The sequence below is a fragment of the Oncorhynchus gorbuscha genome, linkage group LG14 (assembly GCF_021184085.1).
Source record: "Oncorhynchus gorbuscha isolate QuinsamMale2020 ecotype Even-year linkage group LG14, OgorEven_v1.0, whole genome shotgun sequence".
In the NCBI taxonomy this organism is placed as follows: domain Eukaryota; kingdom Metazoa; phylum Chordata; class Actinopteri; order Salmoniformes; family Salmonidae; genus Oncorhynchus; species Oncorhynchus gorbuscha.
In genome coordinates this window covers 42,121,291-42,136,227 of record NC_060186.1, presented here as the reverse complement: position 1 = coordinate 42,136,227, position 14,937 = coordinate 42,121,291, and the positions used below count along the sequence as shown (strand labels likewise).

At 42.4% G+C, this 14,937-nt stretch overlaps 1 long non-coding RNA gene and 1 pseudogene across 2 annotated transcripts; one reads left to right on the top strand and one right to left on the bottom strand.

The window, feature by feature from the left end:
• Positions 1-402: 402 nt before the first annotated feature.
• On the bottom strand, positions 403-9,017 carry LOC123995648 (annotated as a pseudogene).
• A 148-nt stretch (positions 9,018-9,165) lies between these two features.
• LOC123994945 lies at positions 9,166-12,286 on the top strand. 2 transcript variants are annotated; one of them, XR_006831753.1, is made up of 3 exons: positions 9,166-9,329; positions 10,593-10,641; positions 11,502-12,286. It is a non-coding gene; the product is annotated as an uncharacterized LOC123994945 (long non-coding RNA). The 2 variants fall into 2 exon arrangements; XR_006831752.1 differs by lacking the exon at positions 10,593-10,641 and adding an exon at positions 11,021-11,101 and having other exon boundaries at positions 11,502-12,285.
• The last annotated feature ends 2,651 nt before the right edge of the window (positions 12,287-14,937 follow it).

Sequence of the window (14,937 nt, the reverse complement as noted above, 5' to 3'; positions counted from 1 at the left end):
CCATTTGAGCCATGAGATTGACATGTATATAATTACAGAAGAAATGTCCATATTTGGATGGAAACCAAGCTAGAGGTATCAAGGAAAGTTGTCATTTCAGTTGAAAATTACCAACACTGCATCTGCATCCAACCACAGCCCTGTTGGCCTCACTTTGGCAAAACACCATCTGCTATAACATTGAGTCACTTCATCCTACTGGACATTGGAAAGCTTGTTTTGACACCCATTTTTTGTCTTCGACAGGAAATTGGTGTGCAACACTCATCTCCCTCCGGTGGATGGTTCAGAGTTCCATGCTTACAAAAGGGTTGATTGATACACGTCAGATGACAAGCCTACTACACGCGCCTTGGTGTTAAACGCAAATCAGATACAATTAAGGTAGCTCCAACGCTTAGGATTGTTTTATATAGAATACTTTATTTGACATGTTAGAACAAGACACTACACCCAAAGAATGTATCCAGAAGAAACATATAAATGACCCTCCTCAAAGAGGTCTTTGACATGTCGTTGACCTGTTGAGAGAGAGAGAACCTATTAGTTCAGTTATGGTCTGCCAGGGTTTGAAAAGCATAAAACAAGACATACCTCTTTTCGGGTTGTCCTGATTCACACATTGTCCACTACAGGGGCCGCTAGAGGGACTACTGGCATCACAGATGACCACATCACAATGGACAAAGACCTAGGTGTCAGATTTGTTTTTATAAAAAAGGGATGATTGCCACTCACACAATTAACCAATAAAGATTGTTGGGTGAACTTTGTTACCTGGCCACTCTGCTCAACCGCATCCTCGGCGAAGGAAAACATATAGACCTCAAAGCGTTTGACGTGAGGGGGGAAGTGGACCCTGGCATCAGCTACCACCGGGTGGAAGACCACACGGTATGGATCCTGGGGGTTCTCACAGCTGCCAGTGTAGAGAGAGGGACTAAGTTAGGAACAAGAAACCACTGCAAACACCAACCCCCTTGTGTACAAAGTATTGTGGTGGTATGACTGTCCTGTGAGAATCAGATCAATTTACAGCAGAAGTGGGTTCTTTCTCCCCCTCCAGTATGTACTAAAGGCATGTCTTTGTTAACAGGCTTTTCCCACCAAAAATCACTACATCTTTAAAAACATATTTCATATACAGAGAGAAGACCCAACCACCTACCTTTCCACGGCGCCATCCCATATATATACATCAATGCTTTTCCTCCAAGCTGGGGCCGGTCCGTGTGTTCAAAAATGTATCAACGATAAGTGTCCCTTATGGGACATCTTGTAACAAGCCATCATATTGTGTCAATCCGATAGGGACGTGTGTGCACGCTTACCCTGAGAGAGTCTCATTCTGATAGGGACGTGTGTAACAAGCCATCATATTGTGTCAGTCCGATAGCACATTGTAATACAAGTCTCGCTGTTAGTTTTGAGTTTGTCAGCGCAACCTGTTATTTAGACTAGATAACGTTAACATTATCTTTTACAAGCAAAGGTGTAATAAAGTTGTGAAGACATTTATTTCTCATAGCCACGGTAACCAAAGTAAATGGCCTGCCAAGCATGATGGGTTGCTAATTACTCAGGAACACAACAAGTTACCCATTAATGATGAGATTCCACCGGGGTCGGAGTCACGGGCCTCGTTGAGGGTGGCCCAGCAGTGGTCAAGCACCAGCGCTACCCTGGGGTCAGAGGACCTGGTCAGCTCCACCTCAAAGTGCAGAGGCTGTCTCAGGTACCTCACCACTGGATAGTCCTCCTCCTGGAGGAACGTGTTATACGAGGCGTCTGGAACACAGAACAAGACAACGGGGGGGGGGGGGGGGGTCGTGTTCAGTGGGCACCATCTGAACTTGTCCATTAATAGCTCGTTTATCATATCCTGTTGTGCCCCGATGAACACAACCCATTTATTGCCAACACCAGAGGATTCTGACAAATTCCCAAATCAGCTACTCACCGTTACTCCATAGCCACACCTATAGATCTCAGAATGCAAGAGTAATGTATCATAAGGCTTACATTTTTGGGAATGTTTTGTAAAGGAGACCGTCCAACATTCTTTTAGAGGCTAGGGGTCAAGTTAGCGCCCCCATAGGTTGAAGAGGTTGTCATTATTGGATTTAAAAAAACGTGCCCGTTTTAAGCGCAATATTTTGTCACGAAAAGATGGTCGACTATGCATATAATTGGCAGCTTTGGAAAGAAAACACTGACGTTTTCAAAACTGCAAAGATATTATCTGCGAGTGCCCCAGAACTGATGCTACAGGCAAAACCTGAATTTTTGAAGCTCTTTTTTACTATCGTCTCCTTACATGGCTGTGAATGTGCAGTGAACGAGCTTATGCTCTCTGCCGTTCGTCCAAGATGTCTGCAGCATTGTGACGTATTTGTAGGCATATCATTGGAAGATTGGCCATAGACTACATTTGCCAGGTGTCCGCCCGGTGTCCTTTGTCTAAATTGGTGCGCAATTCTCAGTGACACTCATTTTACCATGCGATACATCATTTAAGAGTTTTGTAGAAAAACACCTTGAGGATTGATTCTAAACAACGTTTGCCATGTTTCAGTTGATATTATGGAGTCATTTTGGAAAAAGTTCAGCGTTTTTATAACTGATTTTTAGTTTCTTTTTGGTAGCCAAACATGACGCAGAAAACAGACCGATTTCTCCTGCACAAATAATCTTTCAGGAAAACTGAACATTTGCTATCTAACTGAGAGTCATTGAAACCATCAGAAGTGCTTCAAAGGTAAATGATTTATTTAATATTTTTGCAAAAATGTTGCCTGGTGATGCTAACGCTAAATGCTAGTTTTGCTATGGTAGAGAAGCATATTTTTGAAAATCTGAGATGACAGTGTTGTTATCAAAAGGCTAAGCATGAGAGCTAGCATTTTGATTTGATTTGCGATTTTCATGAATAGTTAATGTTGCGTTATGGTAATGGACTTGAGGCTGTAGTCATGATCCCGGATCCGGGTTGGCTCGACGCAAGAAGTTAAAATTCAGAATTTGTGCACGCTTACCCTGAGAGAGTCTCATTCTGACCATTAGTCGACCCGTCCCAGTCTCTGCAAAAGGCTCGTTGTCACGCGGCCTGGTCAAGAAGACCAATGTGCGAGTGATGTTGACCACATAGTAGCAGGAAACCTTTAACCTAAAAAGAGAGATGCAGGCAAATTCAATAGGGGAAACATCAACCAGTGGAGTGGACAAACTGGTAGTAGAGGCACATTTTCCCTGTATACAAAGTATTGATCTATTGGTGAAGAAGAAAATACCACCCTATAAAAGCGAACAGCTACAATTGTGATGCGTAACGCACTTACCGGTATTCCTCTGAAGACATTGTGGCATTCAGCTTCACCTCCAGGTCATCTGGCAAGGAGATTTCGTTCTCATACAGCATGACATTGTTGATAAACTATGTAGTAGAGGGGAATTGCTTATTACAGCCTGCAGAAGCAAACAGCCCATAATGACACAGTACCCATCACCTCAGGGTAATAGTCATTTTACCTTCCTGGTGGTGCCACAGGAGTTGACGGTGAAGTGGAAGTAGGCATAGCGATCGTTGCTGTAGGTGGGACCACAGGTGGGGTCGCTCAGGGTCAGCTGACCGGGGTTCAGACCGGGAACAGAATCCACCTTCACCGCCAGCGCAGTCATCGTTCCGTTAGAGAAGCACTCTTGGAGGTGGGGGATCAAAAGACAGGTAGCCATCAGACCTGAGTTATGTATTTGTGACACTTGATTGAGCACAGTAGAATAGCACCAAAAGTGCAAACCATTCCCATCTGGCACTACTATTAGACAGTATTTGCATGGAACCCAGGTTTGGTAACCATGTCAAATGACTATTTATCGGAAGTAATTGTTTGAGAACCAACCAGTCAGCGTTTTGAGGAAGCTGCAAGCCAGGGAAAAGTATTTGATGGTCATGTTGTTGTAAGGATTCAACAGAGTAACATCCAGTCTGCTCCTGATAGAGGACGAGTGAACAGACTGGGAACCGATGGGAGAGTTCATTAGTCCAATATTGTATACAGGGTAAGGAAAGCGAGGCAAGCTGCAGCAATTTAGGTTAACATGTTTTGGGAGAGCGTCGTACCTCAAACACTGCGTCCGGCGAAGAGAAGGGCAACGTGATGGTGAAGTCTCCGTCGCCCTCTGTTAAATACTGTTGAGCAAACTCATGGTTAAGCAGCCGCTTGCCAACCAAGACCACGAAAAAGGGCTCTTGGTTCCTGTAGTCCACAGTGATGTGAAACTTCTCCTGATCACAGTTGCCAGTGACCGAGGGTGGCACTACAAGGACAAACAGGGTTGTGTTCATTAAGCACAAACAGGACGGTACTACTTGAACCTGTCCAAGAAGAAACACTTGTTTTCGGTTGCAAAATGTTTTGCTACGGTGACACCGAATAAACACGATCCTGGCAAATCAGGAACAGGACAACTGGGTGAAAAACACTCTAAAGCTTAACATTCTTTGTAGAGAGACCGCATAGGAAAAACCTACAGTATGGCTAGTTGAGCTTTCACTGCCAATTTCCTGTCAGGGCAATCATTAACGAGAGGAAACCATTCAACAGTAGTTTGGCGTAGTCCAGAGACCTACCGATGTCCAGCAGTACAGCGTCCACAACGGCAGAGTGAGAGAAAGGAGCGTACTCTGGAAAGATAACCAGGCCGTAGATCAGCTGAAGAGTGAAGGTTGTGACACCTTGTTCTGCCCTTCTCTGTAGTGAAGTTAAAAGTATTGGTCAATTGATAGCATTATTGTTGTAACAGAACCTTATTCAACATCAAGTGACAAGTACATATGGGGACTATTAAAACAAACTATATATACTTAAAGTAATGTTGCCCTCATTCCTCTAAATCAAGCACTATTGATTGGCAAGTGAACGCATACAACTGCAAAAATAATGGAAACATTTGAGTAAATGAGGGATACAAAGTACATTTATATTTTGTTGGTGGCCCACTTATTAGGGCATGTACAAACCACTGCGTGTGGCTTTGCATTTAACAGAAACACACCTCCTTAAAGACCACCGGGTCTGAAAAGGGCACCTCCATCCTGAAGGTCTTAAAGTTGTCCGGGGATCTCTGCTCCTGAACATTGAAGCCTCTGGCGTTGCACTCTGCAACAGTTAGCACCATGGTGGGAAAGGTGATGTTCAGCAGCACCACATCAAGGTTGAAAGTCCCCAACTCAAGCACAAACACTGCCTGCTCAGGAACTGTGTCTAAGGGCGTGTCTGTTCATTGGCAAACAAAGGAAAACATTTTGAAATGCAGTACAGTTGAAAATTGACATTTGTTATTGGATAAGTACGGGTATTGCCTCCCCGTTTCAGTACATTTTCTTCCGTTTTGTGCCTAATGAACAAACCAGGCATCCCAAATTACCATAGGCACTATTTAACTAAACCAGACTCACAGTTGCGAACTTGTGGAGGCCTGGCCATCGGAGGTGTTGTGATAGGGAAGAGGACTTTGTAGCTGGTGTCCTCGTGTGCAACCTCCTCGATCCACAGCAACTCAAGCATGGGCTCAATGGTGTAAGTGACAAAGTACTGGTCATCCTGAATATGGCTCTGTAAGGGAGACGAGTGATGCAGTCAGGCTGTAATACACAATTGGAGTGCAAAAACAGGTCAATGTTCCTTATGCAGAATGTTAAATACAATTATTCTACCGCTTGTCTGTGTGGTTTGTCCTTCAGCCACTCGTAAAATATCCAGAGGAAAGTATTGTTTACCAGACTTTAGAGAGCTGGTAGGTATATGGTTGTCAACTTGCATTTCCGGCGGTGTGTATTTTCAAAGCAAGTAAACACTTGCACAATATGTAAACAGCAGCCGAGTGTCGCTTGCATTCAGTTGACAGTCCCTAAAGTCAGGTAAACAATACTTTAGTGTGGATATTTGGTCTCAAATTTCAAGCGGCTAAAGGACAAACGGTAGAGTATGTTTAAATGTAATTTGATGCAACATTTACACAATTTTGCAAGCCAATGTGTCAGGCTGTATACACACCCACCCAGACAATTGCTCAATAAACATTTCACACAAGACAACGTTTCTAGGAGTTTACCCATGAGAGAGAGGGCAAAGGGTTACTGCAAAGCACTGACAACTGCTGCAGTAAGGGCTCTACAAATAAGATTTGATTTAGAAATTCAACAGGAACATTTTACTCATCCAACGCTGACCTTGAAATAGCCGCCAACCGCCCCCACCGGAATTTCAACAATAATATGAGCCTCTGTGACTAAAACCGAGTAGTTTCTGGCAGCCATTTCCTCAGTGTCCAGCCTCTTAGCGTCAATTCCCATGTACACCTCCAACATGGTGAAGGCATCAGAGGAGAAAAGTGGGTCTATGTGCTTGGGCATGTACCAGGTGATCACTTCTGGAGTAAAGGCCACTGCCTCTGCAGTGAAACAAGAAGCCAACGGCACATCATAACAGAACATTTTGCAACTGAACACTACATAACACAAATGAAAGACTTGTCTGGAGCCAATTAAGAACTGGGTTTTAGGATCTTCAATTATTTCACACTCAACCTGGTGTTGGACAAACAGCCGTGGCATCTACTTGAGTAACCAGCCACTTCTGCTCAAAGAAGGTTGAGGTTGAGAGCACCCGCATCGGAACCCCAGCTACCTGTTCAGGGGGCAACCACACCAGAGCAGTGTTCAGTAGGGCACACCGTATTAACAATATGTTGCAGAGTTCAGGTAGGGCCACCATTTCCAAATGTTTGCTCTACTGAACATGACTCAGTTCATGGAGGAAGTGGAGAAAGTCAGCTTACATTCTGGAGGTATGTCTCCTCTGCATTATGAGGGCTTCTTAACACCAGCCGTGTGGGAGTGTTGGCTATTGCATAGCCCTTTCTTTGGACCTCATCCACATTCATGACCTTCTTACTAGGACTAAAGACGACTGCTGTGATGTTGTATCCTGAAGCAACAGCCTGTCTCAGGAAATGGAAACATGAATTCAACAAATTGTCAAACGCACATTGTTTAGCGCCATCCTGTCATTTCGTAATGAAATTAAAGAAACTGAAAAATGGCTACCTCAGCGCCTCTCCGGAAGTTGCCGCTCCTTGCTTTCGGGCCCCCAGTGGGCTGTTCGGGGATGGTTTGGATGTCTGGAAGAGTCCTTCTGACAGACACCTAGAGAAGAAAGGCCATTATTCCCTATGCATTTTCTCCCTCCCATACAATAGGAAATCAAGGGCCAGTTCTCAATCTGTCCACTCACCTCCTTAAATGCATTGAGAATAGGCAGAGATTCCTCACCTCTAAAGTTGTCCTATGTGCATTTTGAAGAGGCGAGTGGAATTGAGAGCGAGAGAGTCAAGACCTCTACATTGTATCGCAGAAGAAATGAAACACTGGACAGTTGTAGCTCTAGACAGATCATTTATACAGGCAGTACGACAAGCTCGACTGTAAACATGTCCATTGGGGCATGCTCTGCTCACTTGCCTCCATGTAGTTGCGGTCGCACAGAATCTCTCGGGAGGTCCAGGGGGGTGTAGCTACAGGTTTTGCCCACTCTATACACAGGGTCTTCAGTCATATGGTTTCCTGGCAGCCTGAACTGCATGACCAAGCTGAACATCTTATCATCCTAAAATGAAGGGGGAAGGGGAAAAAAGCCTTTCATTATATAGCAAAAAACAAATTCAGGTGACATTCATGCAAGTTATAGACTGTGGCAAAATTGGCTATATGAATGCAGCTGCCACTGTATTGAAGCCACACTACAGGAGAAGAGCTCGGTAGTTCACTTCCCCGCAGTCTGTATCAGAAAGTTGGCTGGCCCTCTGAAAGCCCTCCATAAACTTCTGCTGTACCTTACGCCATCGTTAACTTAGAGGTAAGAGATACCAGATCCAGGGGTGGCTAACAATGGAGATCCTTTTGATAGCCACAGAGTACAGTAAAACTGCTTCAATGTTTCTGGCACCGTACTTATAAATAACCTTCATGCTCTAAAATTGTATGAATTACCACCACTACAGCAACTCAGGCTTATTGAGGACCTTTTTACTGAATAATGTGTTTGTTTTCAATGATTTCATTTTTCCATCTAGTGATGCAAATATTGACTTTTATCTTGGTGTATACAGGGCTCATCTGTCAAAGAACCTGGTCTCGGCATGACTCCATGTCAAAGGTTAAATAAAATGACATTGCTACATTTTGGGTTGCAAATGCAGTGACACTGAAAGGCAAACTGTCCATTTGAAGTTCAAGCAAACACTACAGCGCTTACCATGTTTTGGGAAAAGCAGTTTTGTAGAGAAGCAAAAAACATGGCATTCCCCATGGGGTCAAATTTAAAGCTCAATCCACACCGAGTAGCAAGGCCAGGCGTCAGGTTAATGATTTGTGTGTCATCTGGAAGGGATGGAGATGGTGTGAACACAATAGTTGACAAGCAATATCAAGCCATGAATTATGAAAGGAGAGAAAGAGAATCATATGAGGCAAACTCACTGAAGACAGCATCAACCTCTTCAAAAAGAGGAGCGACACTCAAACGAATAACGTTACCAAGGCATTCAGCGTGGAGGTCATCTGGAATTGGAAAGCTTAGTTAAAAATCCCAAAATATATATTGTCAAAACGCCTAGTGCTTGAATTTGCAGGGTGCAAAATGCATACTTATAAGTGTCTGTTGTGCTTGTATGCCCACAGCTGCCATCAAGAGGCAAAACAACCTGGAAGGCATTTGACAAATTTTGATTGATTAAAAGGAACACACAACTCAAATGTTTGCGTCGCATAAAACTCTTAGGCCTGCTACTACTTACCCTGAGCTAAGGAAAAGAACCATTGTAGAACAGAATTGTTGTGATAAAATACACAGCTACAGAACCTAATAGTTGACCCAAGGTTTGCAGCCTACAGCCCAGGGGTATGAAACGTTTACCCTATGACAATGGCTTCCCACACTCAGTCACATGAACCCCAAAGGGCTGCACATTTTCTTTTTATTCCCTAACCCTACAAAGCTGATTCAAATAATCAATCAGCTTTGTTAATCTGAATCAGCTGTGAAGTGTTAGGACAAAAACCTAAATGTACACCAAGTTTGGGAAACGCTGCACTGCCCCTTCTGCCCTACGAGCCTACAGGTTTTCTGTTCTAACTGATAATTAATTGCACCCACCTGGTGTCCCAGGTCTAGAGCGTCTGCTAAATGACTTAAATGTAAATGTAGATCAGTCCCCGATTAAAGGAGAACAATGAAGAAATGCAGTGGACCTGGCTTTGAGACCCAGAGGTGAGTTTGAGGGCTATAGCTGTTCCTGCTCCTCACATGTCCCTGTTTGCCACTAACAACGTAATTGAATGAGGGGTTATGTGTATAGCTGGGTGAACAGGTGTGAAATGGCTAGATAAGTTCGGGGGGTTGCTCTGAGCTAGAGTTGTTTTTTAATGGGCTGCTGCTTTTGTGGAGCATCACTCCAGTCAACGATCTTTGGGACAGAAGTAAAATGTTCGATTCCATTCATTTGCTGGGCTCGCTAAGCTAGTGTTCAGGCGTAGTCAACGTTGTTTATTAAGCCGTTTTTCCAGCCTTGGGGGTGAATTTTGACTCCTTCTATTGTCAGCCTTGGGTGAATTGACTCCTTCCATTGTACAGCCCGTAGCTAGCCAGAACAAATTTGCGAAAGCACAACGACTATACCGTGTAGCTAAACTAAGAATGACGAGAATCATCAAGTCTATAGTTAATCTACTGGCAAGTTTGATGTACAACTACTAACATACAGGTACTTAGTGCTGTGTAATGATATGCTATGTGGTTCGTAAGGACAGCGTAGCTAACAAATTGTCAGGCAACATAACGTGTAAGGCAACTTATTTGAAAAGTCATTACTTTATTACATTAAGGAGTAAGCTACCGCAAGGACGCGCACTGGACTTAATGCAAGAAGGTTGAGGGTTCGAAATTTGCTCCCTGCTTGTTTCATTTGAAGTCGTCCACAATTATCATTTAAACATTTGGTTTATATTGCCTATTCATTGTCAGTTAGAGACACAGTAGTACATTGGGACCCAAAAGCATAATCAGTGCTCTAACTCCCTCTTGGGCTTTAGTGCAAATCTGGTCTGTGTGAGGATGGGGATTTTTCACACCTAGCTCAGCTATTAGACTATCCTTTAGTAAAGGTTGAAAAGTCTATTGTTCAGCTATTAGCCCCCCCTCCCCAACTTGCAAAAAATGGATGACTTTTATTTGAGAGCAAAACCTTTTTCATTTTCAATCGTCCCCCCCCAAAAAAATCTGAAAACAACTTATTTCTCGTCAAAAATAATTGTTCTGAACGCAAAAACGAGGCTTCAAAGTAAAAAACATGTTTTGCAATCAAATATTTTGTAATGGAGCGCAAGACTTTATGTATTTAATTCCCCCCCAAATATTTTGAGAACAAAAATAGTATTCCAATTTTAATTTTCGCTGTCAACCACACTCCATTTTGGCCATTTGTTGAGTGTCAGTTTGGCGAAAACCAATACAGCCTTTCTTTCCGACACAAAGGAAGTCATAGCGGACACCTACAAAGGGCTGTGTGATGTTGGCATCTCAGGTAAGCAGCACTGGGTGTTCTTCCGTCCAACATTTACATAGCTAGTAGTTAGCTGCTACGATTCAGTGTCGGTTCATAACATTCTACTATTATTACATACAGTTGAAGTCAGAAGTTTACATACACCTTAGCCAAATACATTTAAACTCAGTTTTTCACAATGACTGATGTTTAATCCTAGTAAATATTCCCTGTCTTAGGTCAGTTAGGATCAACACTTTATTTTAAGAATGTGAAATGTCAGAATAAAAGTAGAGAATGACTTATTTCAGCTTTTATTTCTTTCATCACATTCCCAGTGGGTCATAAGTGTACATACACTCAATTAGTATTTGGTAGCATTGCCATTAAATTGTTTAACTTTGGTTAAATGTTTCAGGTAGCCTTCCACATGCTTCCCACAATAATTTGGGTGAATTTTGGCCCATTCCTCCTGACAGAGCTGATATAACTGAGTCAGGTTTGTAGGCCTCTTTGCTCGCACACACTTTTTCAGTTCTATATGATTGAGGTCAAGGCTTTGTGATGGCCACTCCAATACCTTGACTTTGTTGTCTTCAGCCATTAAATGTATTTGGCTAAGATGTATGTAAATGTTCGACTTCAACTGTGTTTATTGTAGATCCTAGGATACAACAATGAATAATGTGGAACAAATAAATACCATAACTTACAATAATGAAAACCTTGTGAAACAGCTGTGAAAACCAACCTGCCAATATTTAATATTTTAATACATTAACAGTTTTTGTTAGTTATTATTTTATTTTCACAGATTTGTTGTACAATCACATGGCAATCATAGACTAAAATTCTGAATTATGGTGTGTGGAATTATACCTGTCACTTGTTCTCAACAGGCAGCCAGCCTCCGAAGGGGGACTTGAAGAGTGAGACTGCAAAGTCCAGGCACTGCTGCTCTCTTTGTTCTGTGTTTGTAGTGTTTTTAGTTAATCTGTGGTTTGTAATGGAGGACATCAGGTGGATCCACGTCTGGGTTTTGGGCGGAACACTTAACTCCTGGAGAACAAGAGCAGAGTTATAGGGAACAGGGTAGGAGAGAGAGACGTAAACAAGCAAACACACAGGAGAACATTTGGTGGATTAGTGCGGTGTTACAAAATAAATTAACAGCGGGCAATCTCAGTCCGTGCCTGAAACCCACATCAGGTGAGGTCTCAGTGATCTGAAAGTACGATATTCAAAAATGGCAATTGACAAACAAGAACACTAAGTCAATCACAAATTTGAAAGACTATAGTATATGCAATACTTTTTATGTACATCGTTTACCTCAGTCAACAGCTGCGGCTAATTTCCGTACTCAGCCTGGATTCTGATGTTGTTTGCAAAGATAATTACCTTCAGGTTGTTCTCCCACCCTTCCTGGTATCAAAAGACTTGCCTATGGCAGTCTGGTTGGTGAATTCACCAAACATGGAGGAGGGGGTAGGAAAGCGATATCTATTAACAATGTAAGATATTGAAATAAGTTTGATTATGTACCATGGAAAAACAAATTGTAAAAAATGAATAAAACAAACCATTGGTCATAGAATATAACCTACAACATATATACCCCAACCAGAAGCCATGGATTACAGGCAACATTCACACTGAGCTAAAGGGTAGAGCTGCCGCTTTTCAAGTAGCGTGACTCTAACCCGGAAGCTTATAAGAAATCTTGTTATGCCCACCGACAAACCATCAAACAAGCAAAGGGTCAATAAAAGATTAAGATTGACTCCGCTGACGCCAGGACAGCGGAGTCAATCACCACCTTCCGGAGACACCTGAAACCCCACCTCTTTAAGGAATACCTAGGATAGGATAAGTAATCCCTCTCACCCCCCCCCCCTTTAAGATTTAGATGCACTATTGTAAAGTGACTGTTCCACTGGATGTCATAAGGTGAATGCACCAATTTGTAAGTCGCTCTGGATAAGAGCGTCTGCTAAATGACTTAAATGTAAATGTAATTAGTGAGTATGATACTGTTTGTATAATTGTGTAATATGATTGTGGACTGTTTAATGTAGAAAAATAAAATTCCCTTTTGATTTGAACTCGGAGGACCACCCCTGAGCCCAGTTAGGGTCAGAAAGCCCTCTTCTGCCATTCAGAATAAAACCCAACTTTGAGAAATGATCACCAGACCAAGCTTACCTCAATTATGAGATTGCTAAAGGTTGTAGAATCTTTTAACCATACCACGTGGTTAAACTCTTAGACTATCGATACCGACAGAATAAGAACAAGTATTTGATACTAATTACTAGTCTGCAACTAGGAATTCGGTATCATTGAACGCAAAGAATGACAACCGACAAAACATCCATTCTATAACGAATGTCACTTTGAACTGTCCCGTCTAACCGAGACAGAGAGGGAGAGAGACGGACAATTCTACAAAAGGACTTTTCACCAGCGATCAAGACAACACACTAAGCGTAAATATATATATTGATTGCAATTGTTCCCGAATGAGTGAGCGTTCATGTGTAGTGACTTCATGGTAAAAAAAAACACTTCCCTTTTGTCAAACAAGCCGCCATGCCGGGTCAGCCCACTAGGGCACATTCTATCATTTCATGTAATCATATTTACTGTTTGTTTATGCATCTCTGTGAATTACTTAGTAATAAATAAATTTATGACAATTGATGTATGGATGACTCATAGTGAAGACTGGGTTCATGCAGATAACCAACAATTTACGACGTTTGGAATGAGACGAACATGAGGTAAAATAAATAAATAATTAATCAGAAGACTTTTGATCAGATATGAAAATATCTGAAAGGTTATATTGGGAAATTAGAACTTTGTAATCTGAATACTTTCCTTGGTGCCCCAACCTAGTTAATTACAGTTACATGAATGTTCAGTTTAATCAAGTAATTAATTACAGAGAATATTTGATAAAAACGAAGTCTTAAGTTTAATGATAGTAAAAGACACAACACCAGTGACTCAGCACCCATAATAGGGGTAGAGGCAGATAATCCCAGTGGAGAGTCCGGCCAGGCAGACAGCAAGGGTGGTTCGTCGCTCCAGTGCCTTTCCATTCACCTTCACACACCTGGGCCAGACTAGACTCAATCATAGGACCCACTGAAGAGATGAGTCTTCAATAAAGACAGAGTCTGCATCTCTCACATGGATAGGCAGACCATTCCATAAAAATGTTCCTCTATAGGAGAAAGCCCTGCCTCCAGCTGTTTGCTTAGAAATTCTAGGGACAATAAGGAGGCCTGCATCTTGTGACCGTAGTGTACATGTAGGTATGTACGGCAGGACCAAATCGCAAAGATGGGTAGGAGCAAGCCCATGTAATGCTTTGTTGCAGTAAAACATTGAAATCAGCCCTAGCACTGGAGTAATATGATCATATTTTTTGGTTCTAGTCAAGATTGTTAAGCACTAACTGAAGTTTATTTAGTGCTTTATCCAGGTAGCCGGAAAGTAGAGCATTGTAGTAGTCTAATCTAGAAGTAACAAAATCATGAATACAAAGTTTGGCATTTTTGCAATGCAACGTAGATGGAAAAAAGCTGTCCTTGAAACAGTTTGCCCTAATTTGCTTTCTAATGATCATAATCATTTCGTCAAACAAGTTCATGAATTTATCCCTACTGAAGTGAAAGCCATCCTCTCTTGGTGAATGCTGCTTTTCATTTAGCTTGCGACAGTATCAAAAATAAATGTAGGATTGTTCTTATTCTCTTCAATTAAGTTGGAAAATAGGATGATCGAGCAGCAGTGAGGGCCTTTCGATACTTTATAGCACAGCTTTTGATGATCCTTGGTCTGGGTCTGAGCAGATAATTTGTTGCGATTGCAAATGGAATAAAATGGTGGTCCGATAGCCCAGGATAATGAGGAAAAACATTAAGCTCCACAATATTTATTAAACGGGACAAAACTAGGTCCAGAGTATAGCTGTGGCATTGAGTAGGTCCGGAGACATGTTGGACAACTTGATTCGACGATGGCCACACTGTGCTAGTGGCAGACTCCACAAAGCTGCCTGGCCTGCACCCTCTCATTGTAGAGCTAGAGGAGTAAGAGCCCTGTCTATGTTCATAGGTAAGATGAGAGCACCCCTCCAGCTAGGATGGAGTCCGTCACTTCTCAGCAGGCCAGGCTCGGTCCTGTATGTGGGTGAGTCCCAGGAAGAGGGCCAGTTATCTACAAATGATATATTTTGGGAAGGGCAGAATACAGTTTTCAACCAGAGATTGAGTAGTGAGACTGCTGTAGAGTTCATCCCTCCCCCTAACTGGCTGATAATTA